At 43.2% G+C, this 12,377-nt stretch overlaps 1 protein-coding gene across 1 annotated transcript in view; it reads left to right on the top strand.

Moving 5' to 3' along the window:
* The first annotated feature begins 207 nt into the window (after positions 1-207).
* NDST2 (N-deacetylase and N-sulfotransferase 2) overlaps positions 208-12,377 on the top strand; it is a 92,520-nt gene continuing 80,350 nt past the window's right edge. The window contains exon 1 of the mRNA XM_069863680.1: positions 208-272. The gene's annotated coding sequence lies outside the window, so the exon portion shown is untranslated. The remainder of the gene's footprint in view (positions 273-12,377) is intronic.

Raw genomic sequence — 12,377 nt, 5'->3', positions numbered from 1 at the left:
TTCCCTTGCCGTGCTTTTCACGAGGCGCAACAATGTGCGCTGTCTTGTTGGTTGGTTGTGTTCAGAACTAAGAGATTGTTTGCTTGGCCATGTGCAACAAACTTCATACTCATATGAAGTACAGTACTCTTTGATCTCTTGTTCCTGTGTATCCCTAATCCAGGCTCATTTTACTTTTTTTTTTTTTTTATTCAGCTGGAGGGTGTGCTCTGAGCCAGGCAGTTTTGCCTTTGCTCCCTGTGCTGGCTGCTGAACAAAGGTGCTGCTGAAAGGTGAGTACATAACTTCATCCTCTTTGATGTCAATTTATATTTAGAAGACCTGAAAAATTGAGACTTGTCAAACGTGTCCACTTAAACTGGATTTGGGTTTGCGATGGAGAAAAACTAATCTACCAGCTCATAAAAACATGAGCATCAACTGTCAAAGCTCTGTTACGTTCTGGTTTAGTGTAAATTGTGTGGTGGTCTGCAGCACTGCAGAGCAGGGAAGCTGAAAGGTGAGCATGTTTTATCTCTTTATCAGGTATAAGTTTAGAGCTAGAGAAACTGCCGAGACCTTGAAAATAAACAGTAATAAAAATACCTTCCCTACCCCATGGCCAGCATGGGAAGGGATGGCTGAGAGAGCTGCCTGACTGCCCATTTCCTGCTTATCGGTGTGAATTCTTCACCAAATCCGATGTCCCTCACATCAGCTCTTGTCCCAGGGCAGCTGAGGTACCTGAGCATTAATGGGAAGAGAAACAAAGCAGGCTTTTATCAAATTGAGAAGGCTGTGTACCAGCTGGGGGATAAGTTCAATGGTACTGCCCTGCTGTGAGTGCTTGAACAGGAATTTCTGGAAACCTTTCCTTTCAGCCAGTGAAGCACTGAGCATGCCAGGCCTGTGAAGGTGTGGGAGGGGGAAGGGCCATTTCACAAGAGTTTTCATTGGCAGGGAGCAGAAGAAAACAACAGAGGATTAGCAGGGAGCTTCTAACAACAGCTGAGTGCTTTATGGTTGAGAAATGATGTTTGTGTTTTATCTGCATGCAAACAAAACAGCGTTTATAGGAGATAATTAATACTTGAAGGAAGGGTGGATGAAAGTAACTATGCAGTGCTGTAAAGTCTATATTGATGTGCTTTCCATCAAAACAGGGATGTCCCACGTAAGGTTTGGAGATGGTTCTTCAGGAACATCTGTAAAACCTTATGCTGTCAGATGTTAAAAGTGTATTGGTCTTATGCAGACAATTTGCTCTATACATGTTCTGTATTTCAAAATGCTGGAGTTCTATACCTGTCCCTGTAGAACTACTCTGCATTAGAGCTACTGGCTTCATGTTTTAGGAACCAAAGGAGTCATGGGTAAAACATTGCGGAGACTTCCTAAAAAGACTTTTTATATACAAGAAAGCATGGAAAATGCGTGTCTTGACCTTATGAAGAAAAATAGCTTGGAATGTTCAAGATTAAAAGCAAACTTATATAGCCTTATTAGAAAGCCAGACCCTTATACTTGATAATACTTGAACATACTGAGATACATAGGGTTAAATTTAGTCAATTACTGTTGTTTCCTTAATTTTTCTTCTATCTCTACTAAAAACTTTACTAGAACTGTAATATTAAGAGAAATGCAATTATTATGTATTTTTTATAAAGTATTTATTAATTACATAAAAATCATGGTTTAAGTATTGCCTTGTCTTTTATGAAGCTGTTACCTACATCTCTGCTGAGAAGTGTTTACTTGTTAAAAGGAAAGAGGTTGGAAGAGCTCTCCCATTTTGTAATTGCAATTTGGAGTTTGCTTTTTTTAATCCACTTGTTTTAACAGTGTGTTTCATGATAATCTGTGCTGTTGGTGTGATCTGGAGCCTCTCCATCTTGTCTCGGATTTGTGTGTTGATGTCAGAAGTTCATATTGATGTGCTGCTGTGGTATCAGAATCTTATCTTTGACTTTATAGGACTATTCCATGGAGTTCAGGGTCCAAGAGGTGTTGCACATTTTAATTCTTTTTTTTTAATCTGCTTTGGATTTTTTGGATTGTTTGGGTTTTGGGCTAGTTTTGGACTTGTCATTTCTACTGAACTTCAAGGTATATATTTGAAATCATGAAAGGCAAAGCAAGATTCTTGTCCTGGGTTTGTGTACAGATAAATATACCTGGTAGAGCAAAGTCTTGTTCTGCGATTCCCTTGCTCTGACATCTACGAGCAAAGCCTCTCTGCCTAAGGACATGTGCAGTCCCTGAACAGGAGGCAACTACAGTAAGTACTCTGCTGTGCACAGCTGATCGACTGGTTCTGTATGTCACAAGCTTGTCCCTGATAGATGTTTGGCACAACAATATGAATTGAATTAGTTTCCAGTTGTGTTCGGTGTGTTTCTTCTCTCAGGCGGCAGTTAGGAGCAATCATGAGGGATAAAATATGCAGAAGCATTTGCAAGCAAACAAGGAGCAGTAGGAAGAGGTGGCAGGTAGGTGTGAGGGTCTGGCCTGGAAAGAGAAAAAATTATGAGGTTGTAATTTTATTAAATAACCATGAAGAATAGTTCTGTGTACCTGCGGGGGCTGTAGGGAATAATCATTCCCAATAAGGGTCAGTTCAGCAATTACCATGGTGCTCTCGAGGCTGAGCATCTCTGGACTTTTTACCATTAGTAACTAATTTGGGTCAGACTCCGGAGAGCTGGAAATAGCATTTTGCTTTTTTCTCTAAAACTTGCTTTTGTAGAAAGGCCCTAAAACCAAGCAAAGTTTCTGTGTTGAGAAGGGTTCGGGCATTTACCGAGGACACGTGTGATTTTGTGGTTTTCCTCTAGAAGGCAGGGATTCCTTAAAAAAAAAAATCCCTGATAAACCAAATCCCTCAGACAAACTCCCTTATTTTCAAATCTGATACTTCTTTTCTAAAAGATGATGATCTTTTCTAAAGATCTGAATGAAGCTGCTTTTTCCTCTTGTCAGTTCTCTCTCCCTTTTAGATGAGTTACCGTATGCCTTCTGTCATATCCCTGGAATTGTCTGAGCTGCAGGCATGCAGTAACTTCAGGCAGCTACCAAAACCAGTCTATAATGCCCAAGTCAGATGTATTAATTAGGCAACTTGACAAGACCAGAGATACAAAATATTTCTTCCTTTGGAATGTTGTTGAATTTAGCAATGTAATTGTAGGTATTGCAAGAAGCTTAGTGCTTGTCCCTGATGTATGTGGTATCTATTTCTTTGTGCTGCTCTTCATGATAGAGGGCAGCTTGAACACCATCTTCAGCACATGCAGAATCCGTTGAGGGATCTTTGCAGTCCTTATGTTAACGTACTACATGCATTTTCTGCACCCTGATAACTGATGGTCTGGAGGTGCTTGTAAGCATGTAAGTTTACTGCAGGAAAACCTTGTAAGCCTACTTTTCAGTACTGCACTCAAATGAGAAATTGAGGCACTGGGTGAAGTTTCAGACTGCTGTTGGAGACAACAGGTTTGAACACCAACTGTTCTGCTGCAGAGGAGATCTGGCACGTGGGGCTGTGCTGTCAGCAGCTGCTGAGGGGTTTGGTTCTAGCAGAATGCCATCTCCCTCTCCAGTAAGCAGTAGCATACTTGTGATTCCTTTCAGATGCGCTGGCTTTTGTGAACTAGAGTGTACAGAGGTGGATATTGCATTGGATTTGGTGTCTTTCCCAGGCTGGCAGGACTGCTCCCAGCTGTCAGTGACTCACAGTAGCCGAGTTACTGTCTCAGAGTTCAAGTTAATGGAATTTACAGTTCAGTTTCCCTTGAATTGTCTGGCAGAGATGAAATTTCCCATGAACCAGGAAAAGCAGGAAAGATTCTACAAAGCAGAAGCTTTGAATGTGTGTTGGGTCTGAAAAACTGCTGAGAGGTTCCAGACTTCCACAGTCCTTTCTGGGGGAAGCTCTTTGCCAGCAGTTGTGCTTTCAGGTATTCCATTCTTTTCTGTCTAAAATCTTACGCTGTGCCTATTGCAGAACCTCTCCAGTTTCCAGAATTGCATTAACAACAGGATAAATATCTGTCACGTGGTTGTCATCTTATTCTTTCTCTACGTGGATGGCAACCTTCATTTGGGTTTTGAGGTTCTGTTCTCTGAGCAGGGTAACTGCTTTGTTTATGCCAAAGGACAGGAGCACAAGTGTCATTAATGTGATGTATTCATGGAATTAATGTATTTACTGAGAAATAAATTATATTTTATTCCTCTCTCTTTTGCTGCTTGTTCATTTTTACTGAACAGGTTGTCTTTGACCCATCTGTTGATGTGAAAGCATCTTTGGTATTTCAGTATGTAGGATGGGGACCTGGCTTTACGTGTTGTTTTTGGCTGTTGTTCTGGTAGTCTGTGAGCCCTCACGAGAGCCTGCTGGGCTCCTATAGAGCTGTGTTTGGATGCAGGTGGTGGTAAGTGCTGGCTCCTGAACAGCGCAGAATCAGTAGGATGCTTTGGATAGCCTTTATTTTCTTTGAAGAAAACTGTTATGTGGCTGAGAATCACTGTCATTTTCCAAAATCAATAAATTTCTGAAGCTTATTTGCTGTGTTGGTGCTCTGTTTTAGAATATCAGAGTCTCTAGAGCAAGTCCAGCCTGCTGCAGGTGTAGCTGGTACTGCCTAGCCCACGTTTGTGGCTCCATTTACCACCAGCAGTGCCTTGTTCCCTCCCTTCTGATTGTGTTTCTTATCTGCGAACCCTGGCTATGTGTATGAAAAGTGTCTTCTTATTCAGACTGTGTATTTCTTATGTTGGTGTAGTGTTTTTGGGGGTATACTGACTTTTCGTTACTGTCCGATTTTTGTGTTTTAAATGGATTGGAAAGGTTAGACAACAGCAATGTCCTGGTGGATAGCTGCCACTGCTGGCTGTGTCACTGCGTTCATGATGCTGCTCTGGCTGTGCCCTCCTAGGCCATAGCTTGCTGCAGCAGTGCCCAAGGAATCCACATGAACTTGAAAATCCTTCAAAGACAGTGTTTCCATGCTAACAAGCTAATTTTGTCTTGATTGTTTTTTATGTAGACTCTTTACCTTTGGCGCTTTCGTATTTTATAAATCAAGCTTACTGACATATTTGATGGTCTGATTGTTTCCATAGTGACAGCAGTGGCAGGAACCTGCAGAAGGAAGGTGACAGCACTGTATTTTCAAGATAAACTGCTTTAAAGAGGAATGGTTTGAGGGGGTGGGAACACAGCAGATTTTTTCCAAGCAGTCACAGAATATTTAGGAGTACTTTCTTGGAGGTCAGAGAAGAGCAGGCAGCAGGGCAATGGGGTTGATTTGGTCTTCTGGCAGTTGTGTAGGGAGAGCAGTGAACACATGCGCAGCCTAAAGAACGTGAAATGCTTTTAGCAGTGTGTCTCCTTTCTTGCTCCCCCAAAAGGTCATGAAATTTCAAAACACAGAGAAGTGCGATGTACAAATTATTTTTGCAGAAGAGGCAGAAGTTAACGTGCCTGTGAGACAGTGTGGGTAACATACTTTTGTTCCATCACTTCTCCCTCCCACATTCGTAACCTTAGTGCAGGAGCTTTTGGCGTTAGAAATCAGACGTTTATAAAGCCATTAATGAGGACTTCAACCTCCTTCCCCCCCGGTGAAATCAGCTGTCTGATGTTATTTTCTGGGGAGCAAAGCTTTATCCTCCGTCATTATGCATCATATTGCTCATGTTTGTCAGATGCCTCGAGGAGATGCAAGTGTTTGATCAGGGTCCTTGTGGCAGTGGAAAAGTTTGTTGTTAAGAGTTTTGTAGGAGCGGCAGGGCTCCCTGATGTGTTCCGCTTCTGCTCGGTGTTGATACGAGATGTTGGAAGTGGTTGCCTGAACTGTAACATATGCTCACCTTTCTTATAGCAGCCCAGACAAGTGGGAGGAGATGATGGGAAGAGATGTTCTTAAGTGATGTTAAATATTTTCTTTCTGGGACTAACCCTTTCCTCTGAAGCTTTCAACAGTATTCAGTGTGCTCTCCCTTCCCAGCACCATCACAGTGCAGAGGATCTGCAGCCAGGCTTGGGGCCCCGTGCCCAGGTGTCTGTGCCTGGGAAGAGCTGGCCTGCGCTGCCCACCTCCAGGTTGCAGGGACATCTCTGGCCCTGTGAGATCCAGCAGGCTGGTGGTCAAACACAGGTGCTGCACTCCAGTTCAACACAGCGTTCCATTCAGATCTCCAATGCCTTCCAGACAAAACATGGTGTCAGACTATAAACTGTGTTCATGTTACATGTTGCTCCACTAGGGAGGAGAAGCCAGCAGATGGGAACTTGTGCTGCCTTGAAAGATGCAGAAGTTCCTTAGTTGTGAGTGCCTGAGGGCTCTTTGGTCACATCTGGACTGGCACCTCTGCTGGTGCTTCCATTGTTTTGTTATCTCAGGAGTGGAGGTGTGTAAGAATATGTAGTTTACAGTAGTTCTTTATATTTATTTGCAACATTTTGGTCAGATGGGATGTTGAAAAGTGATTTTGATTTCGATTTTCCCTTCACTCCATTGAAGGGGAAGTTTCTCTGTTCTGTACCAAGTGGAATTGTGTGTAAAAGTGGAAAGGGGTTTAGAAATCCTGGGAGCAGTTAGTTGTAGCAGAAAGGCTGAAGTAAATTGCACCATCTGTTCTGAATGCTGTGCTCTTATTTGCAGAATGATACAGAATTAAATGAAATCAGCTACTACTTAAGAGACAGGTTCATTTATAGATAGTTAAGCTGTTGAGATGCTGACATAGTGGGGGGAAAAAGAAGATTGGTTCAGATATGTTCTCTCCACTTCCCTCTACCCCCAAAAAAATCCCCAAACCTGTTGGGTTTTAACTGTTTACTCTGATGGACCTTTAAGGCATAGCTTGGTGCTGTGCCTTAAGTAGTGTCCTGTGTCCCAGCATGTGTTGGACATCACTTGTATCTCAGTTGTGTTATGAAATGTAGACAGAAATAAACATCTAGACATGCCTCCGTCATATGAGACTGGTATCTCGTTTCTTCATCTGTAAAGCCTACCCCCTTAGAACAAAGAGGTAAGGGTTTTCTTTTTGGTGCTGTTAATGCATATTTGCTAAGTTGCAATGCATTTATTTTCTTTTTTTAATATAGAACAGGATTGCTCATTTCCCTATTTTCATTTCCCTATTTTAATGTAATCCTTCAGGGAGTAACCAGTTAAGCATTTCATTGCATGGTCACTTTGCATGTTGATTTTCTTGGTAGGCATGAGAAGGTTTTCTGAGCAGACATCTCCTTGACAAAGTGGATTTTGTTCTAGGTTCATAGCTGTGACAGCAGCAGCTCTGTTCCCAGAGCAGGTGCCATAGAGGATGCTGTGATGTGCTATCACAAGTGCCATCCCAGTGGTGAGGCTCACCAGTTGAGATGGCTGCTTCTGTAAACGTGAGCACTGTGTGGAGACCACCAGATTTACCAGAACCGTAGCAGACTTAGTACTCAGGCAGCCTGAAGCTGTTGCTGTATTATAGCTGTTATTGTTGTGACAGGCACATACAGTGGACAGTCCTTTGGGTGCTGTCTGTGCTTTACTACTTATTCTTCTGCTTTGGGAAGCTTATAAGACTTTGATTTTTGTAGGCATGCTTCTCCCCTCACTTCATCACCTTTCAGTAGGGTGCCTTTAAGATGCCAACTTCAGACAATTCGTAGTAGATTAATTTCCAGTCTTCTTGGTGAGACACATCCACATTCCTTGTGTGGTTGCTGTAGGAAAACATAAAGTGAAACAGTATGGCTGATATGGCTCCTTGCTCTTGGAATGCTTTTTGGCAATTTTTGAATGTTGGTTACATTGCTGGTGTCTTCCTCCTTCCTAAAGTGTCCTGATAGAATAGATTTAGGAAGGCTTTCCGTTTCTATGGGTGTAGCTTCTGGATTATGGGAAGACAAGTGGATGATGTTAGCAAATGGCAGGTCTTTGAAGTACGTTAGAATCAACTTCAGAGAGAAAGAAAATCCCTTCAGTGAGCTGCAGAGCAGCAGCAATGCTTCCAGACCTTCAAGAGGATCAAGGTGAAACTTGGTGAGCAGCACGTGCAGAGATGATGATCCTGCTTTGTGACAAGTTGCAAAAAATACCTTCTTTCCTTTTTGTGCTCCCTAACAAAGCAAAATAACAAAGTACTCTGAGATCATTCTATGAAGGGAATGTAAAGAGCTTTTTTTGTCAAATATATTCATCTTAATAGATGTGGGTAGAAAATATCTTACAAGGGACGGAAGTATCTCCTTTGAATTCTGAAGTATCTTCAAAAGTAAGTTAAAAGGGCTTAATTAATCTGATTGTGCCGTACATTTAACAGCATTTATTTGCTTGTTTAGACTTGTAGGAGGCAAACATCTCCCAGCTGATGTGTCACTCAGTCGAGTTGGCTTTGGCTGGGAGAGGGAGAACGGAGCAGTCTCATTTCTCTTTCTTGTTAAATTCTTCAGCGGAGAAGGGAAATACTTCTAAACCATGCACCTGCAGTACATTGCAAAAGGTAAATATGCTTCTGTTTACCTAAGGAAAAAGCTTTCTTGGGAAAAGGAGTTGGAAAGCAATAGAAAGTGGCCACGGCAGTGAAGTTCTCCCTGAGGTTCCCTTTCGGTTTCTGCACGATTCAGAGTCTTGAAAGACAAAGGAGTAAATTAAGCACTCTTTCAGAAGAGGAAAGTATTTTTCAAAAGCAAGAATGTATATGCACAGGTTTGCAGTGGTTGGTAGTGGACAAAGGCTGCAGTTCAGTGGGCTGGGCTGTGCATTAATATTCCTGGTGGCTGTGGTGTCAGGAATTGTAGATACAGACTCACCTAAGGAACTGAAAGCTGAATGTCCAGAATTCAAATGGGAACAGTGAAGTAAAAAAGGTAGTTTTATAAAACTATTGTTTTTAAACCTATTTGGTGATACACGGGGACTGCTGGGAGAACTCCAAACAACTATACTGTTCACTTCTAACAAAAAGCTCACTATCTAGATAAGGCTATAAAAAAGTACTACATGCAATACAAAAGTGAGAGCAAACTGGGAACTGAGAGGTGGTGGGTTTGGGTGGGGGAGGGAGGTTTAACTCTGTCCTCCAGGAAAGAATCTGTGAAGAATGGAGAAAGAAATAAGATGGCAGCACAGCAGCCAGGATTTGCAGAGCTTTTCAGCCCTTTGTGTGGTTATCTCGCCTAAGTGCTTTAGCCAGAGACGCTTTCAGGAGCTGCATGGGGCCAGCCTGGAACACAAACGTGTGTGAATCCAAATGTAATTTCCCTGTTGTGCACATTCTAGCTGTGACAGCTCAAGTTATGAATGTAAAATAGCAGGAAAAAAAGTTCAGGCCTGAACTGTTGATAAGAACTGACTTACCCAGAGCTCCCATAGGCTCGCAGAGGCACTGCCCGCATTTTAAGTTTGAGCTGCTTCCATGCTTCGCTTTGGTGTGCCTTAGGAAAGAAGATATACCCTGCTTCTCTGTGCATCTAAGGGATTCAGCATAATAGAAGTGACAAACATTTACTTCCACGTGAGTGGCAAAGCAGGCAGAGGGGGTGTGGTGCTGTTTCTCCTCCTTAGTTTGTGGTCAGAGCTGGCACATCAACCTAGGTCGCCATCTGTGACTTCCATCTGTAGACATGAGGTACAGCACAGGGACCGGCAGGATCTCTGCCCTTTCAGGCAGCTCTGTTTTCTGTGGGGCAATAACCTGCAGCTTTCCCTAATTCTCAGGGTTCCAGAGGCATTTGCCTTCCCTCTGGGGATGACTGGTGCAGAATGAGGGATTTTCTGCCCCACATCAGCACTACTTGCGGAACAGGCACCTTGTCCTGGCTGCGGAACAGCCTGTCTCAGGGGCTGTGCAGGCAGGGGAAGGGGATTTTCCCTGCCCCATATGCAGCTTGCACAGCAAAGAGAAGTTGCAAAGTTTATAACTTTCACTGCTTCTTTAACATCAGGTTTTCCTGAGTCTGTCTTCTCTTTCTCTTTTTCCACCCTCCTTCCATCTCTTGTTACCATGGAGAATGAAATGCCAGCTCCATTCAAGTTGTCGGCTGAATAGGTTTTGAGGTTGATGGATGGTGAGAATCTCTTATCCCTCCTTCTCCAAACACCGCCCCTGCCTGGTTCTTGACATTTCACTTGCCAGAGACTGGCAGTCAGTGAGAGGGAGCTGAAAAGGCTGGCAGTGTCCTGCTGAGATGCTCTTTCAGTTCCCTGGATGAAATCAGCAGCTGTGAGAAGGTCTTAAGCACCTCGGTGCAGAGCCTTGTCCTCAGGCTGGCTCAGGCCTGAATGCTCACTTGAGTGCACGCTCCTGCTTTCCCAGAGCACCTGGGGAAAGAGATTCCTGGATGAGACTTGCTTCTGCTCATGGCTGTGTTTTAGGGGCTGGTGTGACCTCTGCAACCTAAAGGGAAAGGTAAGGAGGGAATACAGTGCATGCTCTGGCACAACCTGCTCCTCTTTGATACGCTGCTTTTAGCCCTCATCATGGTGCCGTATCACACAGGAGTGGGGTTTCTTTGCGGCAGTCTGGTTTGCCTGGTTTCCTGGCTGCAGTGCTGAAGTTAGCAGGAGAATCTGTATTCGGTGGAGTTCTAACAGTCCCTGTATGCACTGGCTGCCTACACGCAGTATCACTAGTATGGTGTCAAACAGCCTGCTGAATAGGACACCTTGTAATAACAAGTATCTGCAGCTGGGGATCTTGGCAGGCCCCAGGCTGAAATGGGGTGTTTGGGGATGCTGCTGAAGTGCATGAAATGGAGCTGCTCAGCAGTGAAAGCAAAACAATAGTGCTGTAAAATTACACAGAGAGTATTACTTTGTTGTGATTTATTACTTTCCATGGATGGTAACAGTGGTTTTAGAGGGGATCAGGGGAACTCAGCTTGTGCCAGAAGGCTTAAGTGCATCCTTTTTACTGGAGGAGCTGTTTTGACTGATGATTGCTTAATAGCATTTGGGAGAAGTGAGTACCTGGCATTGTCTGACAGGTATGGATTTAGCTTTGGGAGGTAATGGCTAGTAAATCTTACGGCTTTAGAATTTAAATTCAGACATTTTTTTCCAACTAGAAGTTTTCCGTGAGCACATACTTGTTCAGAGAGAGAAGGTATTTCTGTGAGCTTTCTGTTAAAGCCCACTGTGTCAGAACCTTACCAGTGCAGGAATTAATACTAGTGGAGTGCTTCAGCAGGTGACGTTTGAGTTTGTTTAAGGTCACACATGGAAATCTGTTCTGGGTGCTTTTGCAAAGCCATGCTTGACAAACGATTGAGAACTCTTTCTTTCAGTGTGTCTTTTTCAAAGCATTGCACTGATAAATGCTCCCACACCTTCTGCATGCTCCTGAACTCGATAAACAAATGCATCTTTCCACACTACCACCAACAGCTTTTGCATCTGTCTGAGTTCGCTTCACATTTGATGCTTTACGTTCTGTTTGTTGTTGGATTGTTGTCTCCCTGCTGGAGTTTCCCTGCTGTGTGGCTGCTTTTCCCGTTGTGCAAGCTACTTCCTAAATGCTCATCCCTTTTCTCTTCAGCTAGTGGTGTGTGTGAAGAGAATTGTTAACTTCCTGCATCAGAAAGGTGTGTGTGTGTCAACACATCAAAAAAAAAAAAAAAGGCTATGAAATATGTATGCATATACTATCCATTTCTTACTGTAAAGACAATAGTAGTTTTTTTGCTGTCAAAGCGAGGGATCCCCTAGAGAACATGCACACACAGCGGATCCATTATTTCTGACTTATAGCCATACAAGATAACATGCAGGTCTTTGGTTCCCTGATTTGAATCTGGTTGGCTGGGGTGCTGCAAAAAAATGTACATTTTTTTCAAAAACACACTAGTGAAGTAGCTTCTTTTTGCTATAAATGCATCCCCTGTGTCAGATGGAGCTGTAAGAAAGTGATACAGGGAGGAAAAAAGGGGGGAAGTCCATTGGGACGCAGGATGATACTGTAGTTTGGGATTAGCCTCCTACCGGGCCCTCAGCTTTGTGTTACCATTGGTAAGGGAGGAGGAAAAGGGCAACCATCTGTTTTAGTGTGGTGATTCTGAAGGAGGCGAAACAGCATCAGGGCATGCACCTGCATTTCTGTCTGTTCTGTTAGCCTGCTGGGGTTTGGGTTTAGATACTGCCTTCTCCTTGTAAAATATACACTTCTACCTGTGTATAGGTTGCATGAGATGAAATCCCTGATCTCTCTCTCCCGCTCTGTTTGTGAGGGTTGTTACACTAATAATTTCAGAGGTTGTCAGAGGTTTTTCTAGGTATTTCTGACAGGCTTCAGCTTTTGAAAATGGCTCTCCTCATTTTCAACATGAATGTATCACTTCACCCTCTGAAACACACTTAATGGGAGTTGTTTGATTTTTGTTTCCCCTA

This window comes from Phaenicophaeus curvirostris, chromosome 9 (assembly GCF_032191515.1).
Source record: "Phaenicophaeus curvirostris isolate KB17595 chromosome 9, BPBGC_Pcur_1.0, whole genome shotgun sequence".
Taxonomy (NCBI): Eukaryota; Metazoa; Chordata; class Aves; order Cuculiformes; family Cuculidae; genus Phaenicophaeus; species Phaenicophaeus curvirostris.
The sequence above is the reverse complement of the archived record's forward strand: the minus strand, read 5'-3'. Positions and strand labels throughout refer to the sequence as shown.